Source organism: Brachypodium distachyon, chromosome 4 (genome assembly GCF_000005505.3).
Source record: "Brachypodium distachyon strain Bd21 chromosome 4, Brachypodium_distachyon_v3.0, whole genome shotgun sequence".
Lineage (NCBI taxonomy): Eukaryota > Viridiplantae > Streptophyta > Magnoliopsida > Poales > Poaceae > Brachypodium > Brachypodium distachyon.
This window is the reverse complement of record NC_016134.3, coordinates 6,050,410-6,062,620: the sequence shown is the minus strand read 5'-3', so window position 1 is coordinate 6,062,620 and position 12,211 is coordinate 6,050,410. Positions and strand designations below refer to the sequence as shown.

The following is a 12,211-nucleotide window of genomic DNA, read 5'->3' as shown; positions in this document are numbered from 1 at the left end:
CTTTTTATTCTTGATGTTGAAGGGGCGCTTCTTCTTCTTGTCCTCCCCATTTTCTTCTTTCGCCATCTTGGATAAGAATTCGGGACAATTTTGGCAAAAGTGATTTGGATCACCACATTCAAAGCACCTTGGAGCATTGTTCCCACCTCTCTTCCTTGAACGAACATTTTGCAGGGCACGTGTAAAACGAGAGGTGGGGAGTGCCAATTCTTCCTCTGGGTATTGCTCTAGCTGTTCATCAGTTAGTTGAGACAAAGAAGACAGAGCATAGCAATATGCAGAAGTACCATCATTAGAGCTGCCAAGGTTAGTAACAAGTGCAATTGATTTGGAACATGCTCTCCTAGCAAGAATATCTAATTCATGAGTTTTCAATTTTGAGTACAGAATATCAAGTGTAAGTATACTCATGACAGTAGATTCTCGAATAGATGTAACTTTCATCTCCCATATGAACATATCTAATGCACTCAAAAGTTGCCTAGAAGCCTCAGCATCAGTATAAGTAACATCTAATGCACGTAAGTTGCTGAGAATCTTATTAAAGCGTGCGAAGAATTCATCCAAAGATTCACCTGTATTCATCTCAAATCTCATGTACTCCTTTTTGTACATGTCCTGACGCACCTCCTTAATAGAGTTTGATCCTTCATGATAACTACAAGTGCGTTCCATACCTCATGAGCGGATGTAAGGTGAGCGACACGGTCGAAATCACTTCGTTGTAGACCTTGGATGATGTAGTTCCTCGCCTTGTAGTTGTTCTCCACGTGGACCAAGTTTGTTGGTGTGATCGTCCGCGGGAAGCTCATAGGGCTTGGCAACCTTCTCCCATATGGCGTAGCTTTGTCCCATGATGTATGCCTTCATCTTCGCCTTTCAAAACTGAAAATCAACACCATCGAACACACAGGATTTGGTAGAATACCTATCCATATCTAGCAAGTCTAATCTACCGGTTAAGATAAATTAGAGAGACCTTGCTCTGATACCAATTGTGAGATCGAGATAGGCAATCAGAGGGGGGTGAATGATTGCGCGGAAGCAAATTAAAACTTTTCCCGAAAGTTCAAACCCTAAATTACCTTTCTGTCCGTGATAGTAAAACAGCCGTAACTTTTGATTGGATGAACCAAAAAATACGTATGAATATGAAAAAAAAAGGCTGAAATTATCTAACCAACGCAACAAGAATCAGCTCAATTGGACTTACCAATCAAAAGATATGATCAAAACAGTAACAGCTGAGAGAAAGTTACGAGAATTAATCTATAATCGATTTCGAGGAATAACAAGAAAGATGAAGTAATCGCGATCTTTCCTTAATCTCGTGATAAACCTGCAGCAAACTATTATGATCTTGTGAGAAAGCTGCACCAAAGTGTTAGAAAGATCTAGCACGAAGATTTCACGAAGATCTGAGAAGAACAGAGATGACACCGCCAACGAATTTCTTTATTACAACGATGTCGATCGATTACAAAAGGTGCAACCATGCATCCAAGAACTCTCCAAGAATTGATCTAGATCCAAAACTCTGAATTCCCTCACGTCCTTGCTAAAACCCTAGCCTAGATGCCCTCTATTTATAAGGAAAAATTCGCGATCCTAAACCGAGTTCGGATCCAACACGAACTCCTATGTCCCGGTCGGTATTCTGTTCGTGGGGCTCGCATACGACTTCGGATTGAGATGACTCCAAAAGCAAAGTTGTTCGTCTCGACGACGCGCACAACTTAGGACCTACATGTTTTCACGTCGATGCAACTGCATGCCATCAACTTTTCTTGTGATGTCTTCAAAACTCGACCATCACGTGTCGAATATCTTCAATACCGTACATCTCCGGTATAAACAACGTATGACAAACCGGTGTCCTTCCGGATCATCGTAGCCTTCACTTCCATTGTTCCTTCGCACGAACGTCCCGCATGACCTTGATCCCTCGACCTCAGCTTCTCCCAAGCTTCGTCCCTCGATCCCGTCATCGACCACGTTCCTCTAGCTCCGGCAACACCTGAAAGCGAACATACAAATAACCAGTACGAGCACAAGTCCACGACTTGACTCAGGGTAAGTTCCACACAACTCACGCCATGTTTTCACATAAGAAACTAATGGATCAACATACCACTAGCAAAGCACTAAGTCGAAACAAGATACATCTCATCACATAAGTATCCATATTACCCAAAGTATCCACATCAATGCTTCATCTAAAACACTTGGCAATGTTACACATCACCTATGATTTCACACTGTCGAATTTGCACTTACTCACTCTTTTTCACAAAGATTAGCCTATTTGGTTTTGTTAAGACAAGGTTTTAACCAACGATAGCTCTATTAATATGTAATTTATACGACAGAAAACCATAATTATTAGTAAAAACATTTGAAGATGAATATATTGGTATGAAAAACACATTAGTTTAGTAATTCTTGATCAAAGTCTTGTCTTAACGAAACTAAATACGACTTTCGTGAAAAGGAGGGAGTATGTTTTAATTTGTGTGTGCATTAGTTGAATTTTTATCCGGTTCTGAGCTCAGTATTTAAAAACCTGGTTCTGACTATTGATGTTGAATTGAAAGTGTGACCTGGGAGTTGGGAAGAAGATCCTGCATGTTGAATAGCACATGTCTACCTTGTGCCATTCTGCTTCTGTATAGATAACTGTGGATTCAACCTGGACCGGGCGATGCTATTTTGCTTTCTTTGAGATGCTGGGTCTGGAAGGCATGAAAGCTGTTGGATTCTATTCAATTAATCACTTGATTTAGTAAAACGAGTGTTTAATTGCACTGAGTCTGACCTGATTTCGGGGGTATTATCCAATTTTTGTAGACATTCACCAACTGGCACGAAAGCATTGGATTCATTAGTGCTTACCCCTGTGGTTCATTTAGTACAACGAGTGTTGAATTGTAACCTGGGAGGTGGGAAGAAGCTCCTATTTGTTGAAGTCTTGCCCTTTCCTGCCTGTTGATACTTGCTACAGCATAAATAGATGACGATTCAATAGTACTAAAATCACTTGTAATCCTGGTTGGTACTAAAATCAGACGAGTAATCAACATAAGAATAGCAGTACAGTCTAAAATGTGTCCCGTACTCCTTGCAACAGAGAAGGAAGATAAATAGTTCTATGATCAGGACAGAGATCGGTAAAACAAAGCGAAAGCAATATTGGCATGGATTGACCCTAAACATAGTAAGTTACCACATTTGCTTTTCCATTCACAAAGTTCTACTCCTTCCGATCCATAATAAGTGTATTCTTATTATGGATCAGAGTGAGTACATAAGTAGTGCGACAAAAAAAACACATTTTTCTTTTGACACGGACTATAAGATGCCTTCTTCTAAGAGTAATCAGTTTTTTGGAAAAGGGCAAGTAGCGCAATAGCAATATTCGAGCGGCACTGCTATGCTTACGACGAATTTTCGTCCGACGCCCGTACGACTCTACGTGGCTGCAAGCCGTTTGTGTCTCCTCGTTGCTCTTTGTCTACCCGAAGGCCAGGCCCAGACCAAACAGAACCCCAAGCCCAATCGGGCTGAACCATTCCCCATCGTCTTCTCTCGTATAATTCACTCATAATTTAAAATTTAAAGAACACAATTAGCCATCTTTAGGTTCCAATATCATGACTGACTCTACTTGTTGGTCATCGGAAGAATCCCCAATTTCATCCATGATAAAAGCACCTTCATCATCTTCGCAAAATACTCTGTTTTGTTCTGCTACTTCATCTGAAGTTAAATTTGATTCCATAACCTACCGAAAATTGCCAACAAAAAGATCAAAGATGCTGCTACCTGAAGCTTATAAATTATGTATTAACACGTATAAGTTGGATACAAATAATACAAAAGAAATCAGGCTAACAACTATCTGTTAGGAGACAAAGATACCTCGTTCTATCTGCCATTTCCATCTGATTTCTCCGTAGTGCTGCAGATTACACCTGAGTTAGATTGATTTGCAGATCAGCAAGAGGAGGGAAGAGGAAGAGGCGCCATGTTTTGGAGGGAAGAGGAAGAGGCGTGAGGTTACGGACGGGAGAAGAGGAGTTGTGGAGAAACTTCTACAAGGGGGCATCGTATTTCGAGTTTGGGCCGTTTGGATTTGGGCTGGGCCTTGGGCAGTAAGAACCTGGGAGCAGACGAAGGGAAGCAAACGTCGTACAACCATCGGACGTGAATCGTCGGACGCAGAGCAATTTCGATATTCGAGTATCCAGGCCTTTGCATTAAGTAATGGACACAACCTTTTTGATTTCACAAAAAGATTATCCCTTTTCCACAGTTGATAATCTTCTATATCTAAGTAGAAGCAACCCACTACTAGATTTCTCTAAATATGCAAGCATGCCACATCATCATATAATTGTTCACACATATTTAGTGAAAAACTCATATTTTGCACATGCATGCATGTTACTTCCATCAAGCTATTCCCACTAAGTGAAAAATATAATATTTTTCAATTTTAAATACTCTTTGTGTTAACTAAAAATTTCCGCAACAACGTGTGGGGCATCATCTAGTTTTTTTTATCATTATGTACCACAAAAAAAGATTATCATTATATGTCATTAAAAAAGATTTTCATTACTCATGTGTAACCATCATTTCTTACATAAAATTATATTTATAACCTACAAAGCCGAAAGTTTTTCATGCCAACGTCACTAAAAAAAGATTATCATTACTCAGGTGCAACCTACAAAGCCAAAAGCGCTTTCATGCCCGAGATAAAATGTGTCCTTTGGTTACAATGAAATTATAGCATAAATGCCACCGCTAGATCTCGCGACCTAACAGAGGCTCCCGATTTGGCGATCCCTCTCCCCTGAACACGTCACTCTCTATTTCTTTCCCCTGTAAACTTACTTTCCTATTTCTCCCTCCCCATCGTTCTCCCTCTCTAGGGTTCGGCCGCCATCACCACTGCCATCCTCAGCTTTGGCTCGTCCTCAACTCCTTCCCCACCGCCGTCTCCCCTCCCCCAGACCCTCTGGGAGGGTGTTGTTCTCGTCGTGGCCGACTTCCACCGTGGCAACAAAATGTTCTTAAGCGTCACCCTCATCGCTGCCGCCGCCATCATCACAGTCGCAACCGTGGGTAAGTGATCGTGTATGTCCACCTACTCCGCTTCTCCCCTCACGAGTTGCAGATCATCCTTGCCCTCTCTCCGTAGACAAGGAATTAACCCGACGACCTTGCTTTCGTCAATGATTTTTAGTATTTGAATCGTGTAGATCTAGTGATTTTACCCACCGGTACCATTGTAGATTGTACCAATGAGAATCTGTCCATTCAAAATTCATTACTTGAAGTAATTTGGTTCTGATCTAAAAAGGGTAATTAAGAGTAAAAATGAAGTTCGGTTCTCTATTTTTTAGCTTAAATTCGATTCTCAATTTGCATCACAGGTTTCCAACCTCTCAGGCGTGCATCCACTTCGGACTCGACTCCACCGGCCAATGCAGCTAGGGTGAGCAGCCCTCGCCACCGCCGCCGCTCTTCACCGGCGGCGGTGGCAGAGGGGCCGCTGGATGACGACGACCTTCTCAAGGAGATCCTCCTCCGCCTCCCCCCGCAGCCGTCTTCCCTCCCGCGTGCCTCCTTGGTTTGCAAGCGCTGGCGCCGCCTCGTCTCCGACCTTGGCTTCTCCCGCCGCTTCCGCTTCCACCACCACCGCAACTCTCCCACTCTCCTCGCTTTCATAGTGGAGCACTTCAGTCGACAAGGTATATCCTTCATGTCTACTCTGGATCCCCCCAATCGCATCCCCGATGGGTGCTTCTCCTTGTAGTTTGACCATGGGGACCCCCTCAAGTGCCTTGGATGCTGCCATGGTCTCGTGCTCCTCTTCTCTGTGAGGCGGCTCGAGGTCCTGGTGTGGGACCCCGTCACCGGTGATCGGCACCACGTAGCCATCCCCCGAGGGTTCTATGATATGTCGACCTCGATCAGTGGGGCGGTGTTTCGCGCTGCCGGAGACGGGCGCCACTTCCTGGTGGCCTTGGCAATGACACGACAAACCGTCAAGAGGCAACGTGCACGAGCACGAGCACATGCTTGCATTTACTCGTCGGAGACCGGCGTCTGGGGTAATCCCATCTCGACACTGCTTGTGATGGATTTGTCAAACGACTTCAGTCAGACAAGCTCACTCCCAAATCGGACAAGTGCATATTCGTGGGATATCCAAGGGAAACCTTAGGATATTACTTCTACAACCGGGCAGAGGGCAAAGTGTTTGTCACTCGAAACGGTGTCTTCCTTGAGAAAGAATTTCTAAGTCGGGAGGCAAGTGGGAGGTCAGTGCAACTCGAAGAAGTTCGAGATGCGCCAGTAGGGGATAACTCGACAGGTGATGTCCGAGTGACTGAGCCAGTCATCGTACCCACGGCCAATAGAGCACCAAATCCACGAAGGTCGGAAAGACTGCGTAATGTACGCAATGTGTTGTTGTTAGACAATGACGAGCCGACTATTTATGCAGAAGCGATGGTGGGTCCAGAGTCCGAGTTTGGAACTTGGTAGATCCGCCAGAGGGTGTAAAAACCATCGAGTGCAAATGGATATTTAAAAGGAAAACTGATATGGATGGAAATGTTCAAATCCATAAAGCTCGACTTGTCGCAAAGGGTTTTCGACAAGTTCAAGGAGTTGATTACGACGAGACTTTCTCGCCGGTAGCGATGCTTAAATCAATTCGGATCATTCCAGCTATTGCTACATATTTCGATTACAAGATATGGCAAATGGATGTCAAAACGGCTTTCCTTAACGGAAATTTAACCGAGGACGTATATATGATACAGCCCGAGGGTTTTGTCGATCCAAAGAATGCTGAAAAAATATGCAAACTTCAGAAATCCATCTATGGATTGAAGCAAGCATCTCGGAGCTAGAACATTCGTTTTGATGAAGTAGTCAAAGGGTTTGGCTTCATAAAAAATGAAGAAGAACCTTGTGTATACAAGAAGTTTAGTGCAAACTCAGTCGTATTTCTAATCTTATATGTGGATGACATATTATTGATTGGAAATGACATTCCGATGCTAGAAGCCGCCAAGGACTCATTGAAGAAAAGTTTTCAATGAAGGACTTGGGAGAAGCGGCTTATATTTTGGGAATCAGGATCTATAGAGATAGATCAAGAAGGCTTATTGGTTTAAGCCAGAGTACATATGTTGACAAAGTGTTGAAAAGATTCAACAGGGATGAGGCAAAGAAAGGGTTCTTGCCCATGTCGCATGGTATAAGTCTAAGCAAGACTCAGAGTCCTTCGACTTTTGATGAGCGAAGTCGGATGAGTGCGATTCCATATGCTTCGGCGGTCGGATCCATCATGTACGCCATGTTATGTACTCGACCGGATGTTTCCTATGCTCTAAGTGTTACGAGAAGGTATCAAGCTGACCCCGGTGAGAGTCACTGGACAACGGTGAAGAATATCCTAAGTACTTGAGAAGGACTAAGGATATGTTTTTGGTTTATGGTGGTGAGGATGAGCTCGTTGTAAAGGGTTACACCGATGCTAGTTTCCAAACCGACAAGGACAATTATCGATCACAATCTGGATACGTGTTCGTCTTGAACGGAGGTGCGGTGAGCTGGAAGAGCTCTAAGAATGAAACGGTGGCTGACTCTACAACAGAAGCTGAGTATATCGCGGCTTCGGAAGCCACGAAAGAAGGCATTTGGATCAGAAAGTTTGTTTCTGAGCTTGGAGTGGTTCAGGGCGCGTCCAATCCCATGGACCTCTACTGTGACAATAGTGGTGCTATCGCACAAGCCAAAGAACCACGACATCACCAAAAATCCAAACACATACTTAGGCGTTACCATCTCATACGGGAATTCGTGGAGAGAGGTGACGTTAAGGTATGCAAGGTACACACGGATCTCAATGTTGCCGATCCGTTGACAAAGCCTCTCCCGTAGCCAAAGCCATGCACACACGAGCCATGGGTATGCGATACTTGGATGATTGACTCTAGTGCAAGTGGGAGACTGTTGGAGATATGCCCTAGAGGCAATCATGTGATGATGTTATTTCCTATGTATTCATGAGTTATTGTTATTGTCCTTGAACATCATCACTGATATGTATCAATAAATACGTGATTTGTTTGTGAGACTATGTATTCTATGATGTTGTTCTAATGGTCCCTGGTCATTGAGGTTATGCGGACACATAACCTAGACTAACAATGCGAATCAGTATGATGACTATGTTTCACAAGTCATAGGGCAAGGTGTTGCCGACTGATAGCATGGACTCGACCATGAGATTGTTGAGTCGGATAGATCCGCACTGAGACACAACGAGATGATTGTCATTTGTTAGTCTCAAGTACGATGTATATGTCAGTCCTAGACCTGAGGTCATCGCATGAGCTTGGGATGTGAATCGGCCTACTTAGGGGTTGCCAAACGCTACTCCGTAACTGGGTGGTTATAAAGGTAGCTTTCGGGTTTGCTGTGCTACGAGTCATGGTTGATCAAGATGAGATTTGCCCCTCCTATTCGGAGAGATATCTCTGGGCCCTCTCGAGTGATCAGATTCAGAAAGCATGGCCATGCGACTTGGGTTAAGTGTTAACCCGTTCGGGAATCTGTATCACAAGAACGAGAAGAGAGTCGAGCTATCCACAAGGATGACAAGAACTCGCCTTGAGCTCGACACACATATCGTGAGGCAAAAGGAACGTTGCATATGACACATCGTATGGTTCGTCAATATACCTTGTGGTCACTCGGGAGTTGGCACGTGCTGCTAGGCGCCGCTACCAACTATCGACTTGAGTCGGTGCCAGTGGACGAGTAAGGTGTTACTCGGGCCCGCAGTCCGAGCTCATAGTCGTGTCCGACTGACCGCGAACCTGAAGGGTCACACTCTTAAGGGGTGGGGACCGAGTTGGATTGGATCCAACTCGTATCGGGCTTAGACTCCTAACGGGCCTCAAGTGTTGAGCCCACTAGGGACGTCTATATAAGTGGACGAGACCAACCCGGCTAGGGTTACACCAATTCAGACGCGAGTTATACTCGGCCTTCACATCTCCACGCCCAAAACCTTGTGATTGGATCTAGCAATCCGCCGCACGGAGTTTCTCCCTGTACGTGTGGATACCTCGGAGGCGCTGCACCTGCGGCGCTTGGACGAACTGCTCATGAGATCGGCGAGGAGGAGCAGGCCGAACGACTACTCGGCATCGACACGCATCATCGACTCTACTTCCGCTACGGGTCTGCGCGTCTAGTGGTAATCTCGTGATCCATTATCTACAGCATTGATCCGGGCGGAATCGGTAGAATTTTTATTTTGTGGTAGCGTAGCCTACCGCGTTCCCCAACACCTTGGATGCTACCATGGTCTCGTGCTCCTCTTCTCTGCGAGGCGGCTCAAGGTCCTGGTGTGGGACCCTGTCACCGGTGATCGGCACCACGTAGCCATCCCCCGAGGTTTCTATGATATGTCGACCTCGATCAGTGGGGCGGTGTTTCGCGCTGCCGGAGACGGGCGCCACTTCCTGGTGGCCTTGGCAATGACACGACAAACCATCAAGAGGCAACGTGCACGAGTACGAGCACATGCTTGCATTTACTCGTTGGAGACCGGCGTCTGGGGTAATCCCATCTCGACACTGCTTCGATCCAAGGTTGTTCATACATCTACGGCCATCAATCAGATTCTAGCCACCTTATCCTGGACTCCTTCCATGTGTTTCACTGGCAAGTCCGCTGACGCCATACTGGTTGGGGATTCTTTTTACTGGTTGGTTACTAGAGTGCTTCATGGGACTTCAACTTCATCATGCATCCTTGAACTTGATTTGGATGGACAAAGTCTAAATAAGATCCCTTTGCCAGTGGATGAGTATGGCTTTACCAATTGCCACATGTGTGTTATGCGGGCACAGGGTGGTGGTCTTGGCTTTCTCTTTCTGTCAGACTTCAATGCCCAATTATGGGAGAGAAAGACCGATTCTCATGGTGTTGCTTCATGGGAGTTGGGAAAAACTATTGAATTGGACAAACTACTTTCCCTCGGAATTGAGAGGACATCGTGCCCACATATTCTAGGGTACGCTAGTCAAAATAATGTGGTGTTCTTGTGGACACTTGTCGGTGTCTTCATGCTCCAACTTGAGTCCTTGGAGTTTAAGAAAATCTTCGAAACCGACATTTTGCCTACCTATTATCCATACGAAAGTCTACACTGCAGGTAATTGCATGCCCTTATACTGTGGTTATAGCACAAACAAGTTATTTTTCGATAATTGCTTGATTGAACGCTATTCATATCCTCTTGTGTTAAGCAGTCTAAAATTTTAAAGTAGTGTTGTATGAATTAGTTCTTTTGATGCTTGATGACCTCTTCAACATTGTGAAGTTGTTGTGCTTTGTATTTTTCCCATCCTTGTATGGTGGTGTTTTATGTTAATTTTTGTGGTCTTTATGAATATTAGTTAATGCAATCAGTTTATGTCACCAGTCCTGCTTCTGTAGCCAGGCGATGGGCTGCGATCACTGTATTGCGGTTCCTCTAATTGTTATTACTATGATTTTTTTAGTTCTGCTGCTTCTGTAGCAAGGCTTGCTGCTAGTTATATTTCTGCTAAATCCTGATCTTGCTAAGAATATAAATCCGTATGAGAGATTTGTTTTAAAATTTATGGAATTGTTATTGTTCAATTATAAATTGTAGGAGAGTTCTGCTGCGAGTGGCAAGTTCATTTCTATGGGAAAAAGTTGATAAATGGAGTTCATTTCACCTTTCCATGCTAAATTTAGTTAAAGATGGTCAAAATCTGTATATTCATGATCACTTTTATCGCTATTATTTCTTAGTATGGGCATATTTAATGTTGTCCCATCATAACAGTTAATAGAGTCAGCATGCATGGTTTTTCTTTTGGGAAATTGGTCGCAGGCAGCCGGATTGCGTCTTTGTCCAGTACCATTACAATTTTGTGGTCATTTGTCACAACATACCGCCTGGCCTAAAATAGAAAGTTTCACTTTTTTTACAATACCTCCAAAATTTTCCCTAATTCCCTTCTTTGTTTCATTCTCCCCTTGTGTTTTCTCCTCCCGCAGAGTACAGCAACGACAACAAAACCTAGTGGGATGTTTTGTTAAACCTTTCATGAGTTCAAAATGTGTTCAATTTTGAATATATGCCTGAATTTTAAACCTATGATTTTGTGGACTGTTATGGTTCGACTTGAATCTAAATGCCGATCAATTTTGTAATCAAATAGTGTCCAAACTTGACACTTACGTACTGCCTTTTGGGGCTAAAATTTCAATTAGAGATTTTTTTTTCTCACAACCGTCATGCTCCCAAGCAAAAAACGTCATCCATAGGAAAAAAAAAAGAGAGAGTCAATCTTTACATTTTGGGCTAGGCGGTCTGTTATGGCAAATGAACATGAAATTGTAATGGTACCGAGCAAAAACGCAATCCGGCGGTGTGTTTCAGAAAAGACCAGAAAACAACGGTGTGTTGTACGCAATTTCCCTTTTTCTTTTAACCATATTAATGAGTATGTGTTTCGGGAATATTATTTTAATTTGACAGGAGGTGTGGTTTTTTTTTATCTATTCATAGCATTGTACATAAACAGAGTTTTTTTTCCCCAAATTACAACTGTGAGTTTTTCTATATATCTCATCGGTGCCTCCGTATATATTTGGTCTTCTCTTGTAATGCCATTGGTTGTTTGGTGTCTTATACAGAAACAGGCATTGGTGGTGAACAAGATGGAGCTGAACTTTTGCACAATACATAAGATGCTTGTCCTGTTAGATATGCTATTGCAATGTGATGTATTGGTTGAGCATGTAAGATTATCCTCTGCAAATTCTCCATATGCATAAAGCATAAGTCCTCTTCTCTTTCGGTTTGACTGATGACACTGGTTGCTCTGCAGGTATCTTGAATTACATTCGTGTGGCTGTGATGCCGAAATGGCTTGTTTGTTTAGCTTCTTCGATCTTGTTCGCTGTGCACGAGACAATTCTGATGTGTGCTTGCAGCAACTAAACATGTCTGGTCAGTTGTGAACCGGGAATGTATCTTCTAAGTTGTGTGAACTTCGTTTGCTATCTGGTTTATGTAATACCGTACTCCAACTGGCAGAAGACAAATTGACTTTGCTTTGGGTTGTTTTGTGCCTGT

The 12,211-nt window shown here is 43.6% G+C and overlaps 1 pseudogene; it reads left to right on the top strand.

Annotated features, from left to right (window-relative positions):
• Window positions 1-680: 680 nt before the first annotated feature.
• LOC106866661 lies at window positions 681-10,256 on the top strand (annotated as a pseudogene).
• The last annotated feature ends 1,955 nt before the right edge of the window (window positions 10,257-12,211 follow it).